Genomic DNA, 6,299 nt, shown 5'->3' on the forward strand with positions numbered 1-6,299 from the left:
AGTATTTGTTCTATGTTGCAGTTGTGCCTGATTTTTATATGAATACGAACCATGCAAGACGATGCATTCTTGTATGTATGCTGTTTAAAATATATGTATTTTGTGCATTGTTCCTTATCTCTTGTTCATTTTTGGAATAAAATGCTTTTCTACCAGTGCCATCATTATGCAAATCACTCTGCTTCTCCAGCTCGTCCTGTCATTATTTGAAGAAAATGAAACAATACCAGAACCAATTTGTTTAAGGCAAAAAAACAAACAAACTGTAAAATGCTTGAACATTTATATCAAGCTTGTTGGCCAGAAAGCAAGCCGCTCACAGTGTCAGCCTCGAACTGATTCAGAAAAACTCCGCACAGCGCACACATTACCAGTTTTTCTTTTCATTTGAATAGGTTAATTTCTGGTGAAGAGTGGGACACTTAACAACCAGCTGAATAACTTCAAATTGTACTGAAGGGCCATAGGGATTTTTTCCTGGGCAACTTTTGCATTTGCATTTCCTACACATAAAAAAGTTTTGTGGTTCCGTGCAATATATCTTCACCATAGCTTGCAAAAATAAAAAATAAAAAAAACATTACAAAAATTATGATGAGGCAACATAAAAGTAGCCCAGAACAAAAGTCCCCACTTGACCCTTAGGGAGCCCATAGAAAACATTAAAAACACTACAGAGAGGACAAATGAAATGATGTTTTATGCATTTGTTGTGCATTTTTTCTTTTGAAAGGCTGTTAGAAACACACAGTAGCTTCAACGCAATGGGATTACTGTTATACCCTGTTACACCTAATGTGTCAAAAAACGAAAAAATAATCCAAAAAATATCACCACCCTTACCTTTTGGGTGCTTTGTAGCCCTGCAATGATGCAATTAAACACCTAAAAAAATACAGTTGCATTCATCTAGTGGCCCTGATCTTTACAGGATGTGTACATTTGTAGAATTATATCTAATCAACCTCATAGTCAGTTAGATTAAACATTAGGACTGGAGCAGTAGATATTCTATTTGCAGACGCTAACATTTAACAGCACTTTAACAAGTGCAGCGGAGACTTTTACACTAGCAAATGCAGTCTTCACTTGTAACAATAGAGGGCAGTAGAGCTCAGATAGTGTATAAATAGTTGTGGAGTCTTGTTCTGGTTTTGCAAATGACTCCAAGATCCCATAAGAGGGCATGCAAATGTGTATCAACCAATTCTGTTGACTGTGTGCTACCACAGTGTGATGACACTAACATTTATACCATATCATAGCTATGCTCATTCACCCTGCAGCAATCCTTTACTTGATACTGTCTAGTTGCTTTCTTTAGTTTTGAAAGTGATGTTTCCAAATATTAACAGGAATCTTTGGGCAAAACAAAAGATGCTCAAAAGATGTTTGTCCCTGATAAAGTTAAAGAAATTCATATCTGATATGTACAATCTTTGCAATTAATGTATTTATATTTGTACACCTGACTTTCCCTGCATCACATCATATTTACAAAACGTTTTTACCCCCCAAAAAAACATTGGTTTATGCTGAACAGTTTACAATTCTGTCTCAAAAAAACAAAGCAAAACCAATACAAAAAACAAATAAGCAATGAAACATCCCACCTCTTAAGAAACATTGTGAACAATACTGCCAGCATTACTTTTTTTTTTTTAATTTTACATTTTTGTTTATGAGCTATGAATAGCCTACATTTGTACATCTTCACTTTTTCTTTTTGTTTTTGTACTCAAATCAGCATGCAAACTACAAAAACAAATTGAGACACTTCTCAAGTCACCCAGTAGGTCAGAGCCAATCTACAATGGTAAGTGTGAGAGCACTAATGAACTAAATGACTTTTTTAATCAATGTGGTCCTATCAGCACTGTGGACCTGTGCAGAGACATTGATTCCACAGATGGGGATATACTGTATGGTTTGGTCAATACATTAGCTCACACAAGATTCCACTGGGTAATGTCCTGAGGTCTAAAAGGTCTGTGGAGTTAGAAAGTGAGGCATTGGATATTGTTTAGACTTAGACTTATACTGACTTTATTAATCCCAGAAAGAAATTCTATTGTTACAGCTGTAATATTCAACAAGGGGTAAACAAGCAAAGACAACACAGAATATTGGGGTATAAAATGAAGCTTAAATAATGTAAAACAAAATAAGATAAAAATATAGAAAATATAATACAGAAAAGTCAACAAATATACAAGAATATATAAGAGATAACACAAATGTGCAAATGGACAGAATGTGCAAATGTGCTTATAATGAAGCATTAAAAAGTCTTGTAGCTGTTGGGAGGAATGACCTCCTGTGACATTCCTTGGAGCAGCAGGGTTGTATCAGTCTGTTGCTGAAGCTGCTCCTCAGATTGTCCACAGTTTTATGGAGGAGGTGTGAGGTGCTGTCCATGATGACCTGCAGTTTGATCAGCATCCTCTGCTCCACCACCTCCTCCAGGGTGACCAACTGGCAGCCAACAACAGACTGGGCTTTCCTGATGAGTTTGTTCAGTCTGTTGGCATCCTTCACCTTGATACCTGTGCCCCAGTACACCACAGCAAAAAAGATGGCACTCGCCACCACAGACTGATAAAACATCAGGAGCATGCAGTTGCATACATTGAAGGACTTGAGCCTCTTGAGGAAGTAGAGGCAGCTCAGGCCCTTCTTGTAGATAGCCTCTGTGTCACTTGTTCTTTTAAAGCATTTTATACCCCTGGCCAGGCTTGAGTTTAGCTTGTGGGAGACCCCAAAGAAAAAAATGAACTGCTACTTGTACAGGTTGCATGTTTTGCTTTAACTAGATAGCGCGGTAGAGAGGAAACAAGACAGGAGACAAAAGAATGATATACAACCCAGCTGGACAGGTCCTGTTATGTTATATGCATCTAAACCTATCTACCAGAATGCCCTGCTGTGTGGCCACTATGTTGCTCAGATGAATATATTCAATTCAATTCAATTCAATTCAATTTTATTTGTATAGCGCATATTTACAACAACAGTCATCTCATAGCGTCATCTCATATTAAATACAACAAATGGTTAACGCCCAAAGCAGAGCTAGTAAAAGTCTTTTACTGGCACTTTGTAAGAACCTGTTTGCTTTTCCATTGGCAAGGAACCAAGTTAGAGCCACGCCATTACATCATGTCACTATGTCACTACATACCATAGCCATTTCTGGTCAATGTAGTTCCTTTTTCAGTTTCTTGAGTTTATTGAGGAGTTGGACGAGGGTCCACTCATACCCGGCTGTAGCCATCTCCCGCTGGATTTTTTCGAATGCAGGCTTGGTCCGAGAGGCTCCCTCTAACTTATTTTGGATTTCAGTCGAAGACCACAGTGCCAGGACGCACTCCTCAAACCACTGCTGCTTGGCTTTGGCATCCATGTTTATCTATTGAGTTTTTCAAAAATGTAGCTACTCCCTCGGCTGTCTTAACAATGTCAGTTCTGTGTTTCCACCAGTCTTGTTGGTCACAATAACCCAGCCCCTGATATACTCGGCTCTTAGCTGTGGCACAGCAAAGAGTTGGTGCTTGCTAAGCACTGCTTTTGAGAACCTGGAACCAGTGTGTAGGTGGTGGAAACACAAAGAACTGGGGCTAAGTCAGGCTCTCGCTCTGAACTAGCACTGGAATCAGCTCAGTCGAAAAGGGGTATTGGTCTTGATGATATACGGTCCAGGTAAGTTATTGGAAGCTTGCAGTTCCAGCAAGGCTCTTCTCAGTTTCTTGGTTTGTTGTTATTCTTCATAGCCTGGCTGGCAATCACGTGTCATGACTCTGAACCAGATTTTCATATCCTCCCATGGGAAAGGGAGAGTCATTTGGTTGTTCATTATGGTAGGTGGCACTGACATTTTGGGAGTCAGGTGTAAATAAATGCGTAGTAGTTCCTAGCAAAAAAAATACAACTAAACTCAATAAAGGACTGACCCCATATACTTCAACAGCCAATAATTTTAAACCTGTTTATAGGAAGTAAAAGGTTTCGGTTTCAGTATTAATGTTACTGTTATTAACAAATGTTTGTGTTAAGAACTATGCCTACATAGTGTCTTTAATGTGTGATGGTTTCCATGCGCACCGCCATCACGTTGAACATGGCGAACCTCTTCAGGTCCTGGTAGGTCTTCAGGGTCTCAAAGACACACACGATGGTGTAACGATGGTGAAGCTGCAGGTGCTGCCCAGAGCTAGCTGTCTGTCTGTCCGCCCCGAACAATGTCAACTCCTCCAGCTGTATGTCCGTCTGGGATGGTGTCATGGAGCAATGTTTCTGTAAAAGCAAACACTCAGCAGTCTCTCCACTCTCTATGGGTTTCTCTCAGCAAACATAGCTCGTCCAGCTTGTTGTCGAGGGGGCGGACATTGGAGAGTAGGAAGACGGTCCTGCTGGGCTGGAGGGGTTAGCCTTTAACATGGATCTCGGCCCTCTTCCTCCCCCTTTGTTTCAAACCGTTTGCGCTTCCTTCTCTCTCAGGGAATCGGACTCTGTGTTGGTGTAGTATGTCCAAATCACAACCGATCGCCGCAGTTCCAGCGCCATTCTCTGTCCTGATGCCCAGCAAAGTCTCTCAGCCGCAAGTTTTGCGGAATGAACATCTGGGCAAAGCAGGCCCTAGGCATAGGCAGTATAGGCAAATGCTAAGGGCGCCGACATTCACGGGGGCACCACAAGCGGAGGAGGGGAAGTGGCCGGAATGCACAGGCAGTATTTGGCTGCAGATTTCCGATTGGTTTATACATTATGAAGAGTGGCGCTCAGGGAAGGAAAGAAGAGGAAGAAAAACAGGAAAAAGACACAGGTACGGTAACGTCAATGCGATGGAATTAATTAGATGTCAAACATTTCTGGTGAGAACCCTGTTAAGTGAATGGATTGTAGTTCCCGTTGTCAGAGCAGAGCTAACTTGCTAGCTGATTTTGGACGATAACAGCGTTGTTGATAATCACTAAATAGCTTTAAATATATAGACTAGACAGTAGGAAAAAAACAAAATCAGTGTGTATGCTGTACAAAAGCTCACTGATGGTTTGAAAGCAGACAGACTCATCAAAAAAACAACCAAAAAATATGTTTATTTATTCATTTTATTTAATAATTATTTGTATATGGAAAAAATATGTAGCATAGACTGATGCTAGATATCATCACATTTACTGTATATATAAGCTTTATTGCAATGGCCATTCTTTGGTGGGGGCTTTTAAGGACATAAAACGTAACAAAAGCATCAGAAGCAGTACCAATCACAAAACCAACAATATACACACATTAAAATGCGAAACACACAACCCATTTTGAGAATACATAGAGGACACCACAAGAGGCAATGCACAAGACATAAACTGTGATAGGCCTACAACAAAAACATTATAAAACAAGACATCACTACTGACAACATGACTGATCCCTCCTTAAAAATGTTTTCAGTTTGAGTTTAACATGACCTCTATCATAAACCAGTTTCAGTCCTGTAGATAGATAGCTCCACATGTTGATTTACTATCAATATTGTCACATTTATTAATTTTATTCCCTAATTTTTTGAAATGATAAATTATAACATGTCATGTTCTATCCCACATATAGTTGGTCTGATGCTTTAATATTTCCAATTTCCATTTAAACTGTGCTAAAGTTAGCGACATGTTTGTAGTCTGCAACTGCAAAATGATCTGAGGTCTGACCTACAGTGGAGAAACAGGCACAGTGATTGGGCAGTTGTTACTTTCTGCCAACATTAGCAACAGATGGTGGGATTCATAGGATCAGAAGTTGACAGCTGTTCAGTTTTACATTTCTTAGAGTCAAAACATCATTTTTGACTTGGCAATGGTAACAATACAACTACTACTGATCACAGTGTGTCTTTGTTTAACACGTAGTTTTAATGTATACTGAAACTCCACTTTGATCAGTTAGAGTTAGACTTCTATTAACCAAAGTTACACTCAAGACTTTTGATTCATTTACATTGTCAATGACTTTTTACATTCCAACGTGAAGGCTATTTTAAAGCTTTCCTCACCCAGATAATGAGGAAATGCCAAATCCTTCTGCATGGCGGATTTACCTACAAGAACTCACATTTGAATGTGGAGTTCTGAAATAGGCTGGAAATGCTTTGTTTTCTATGATATGACTTCAGATACACACGTGGACAAAATTGTTGGTACCCCTCAGTTAATGAAAGAAAAACCCACAATAGTCACAGAAATAACTTGAATCTGACAAAAGTAATAATAAATAAAAATTCTATGAAAATTAAGCCATGACAG

The sequence above is a fragment of the Stegastes partitus genome, unplaced genomic scaffold (genome assembly GCF_000690725.1).
Source record: "Stegastes partitus isolate 25-593 unplaced genomic scaffold, Stegastes_partitus-1.0.2 Scaffold556, whole genome shotgun sequence".
In the NCBI taxonomy this organism is placed as follows: Eukaryota; Metazoa; Chordata; class Actinopteri; family Pomacentridae; genus Stegastes; species Stegastes partitus.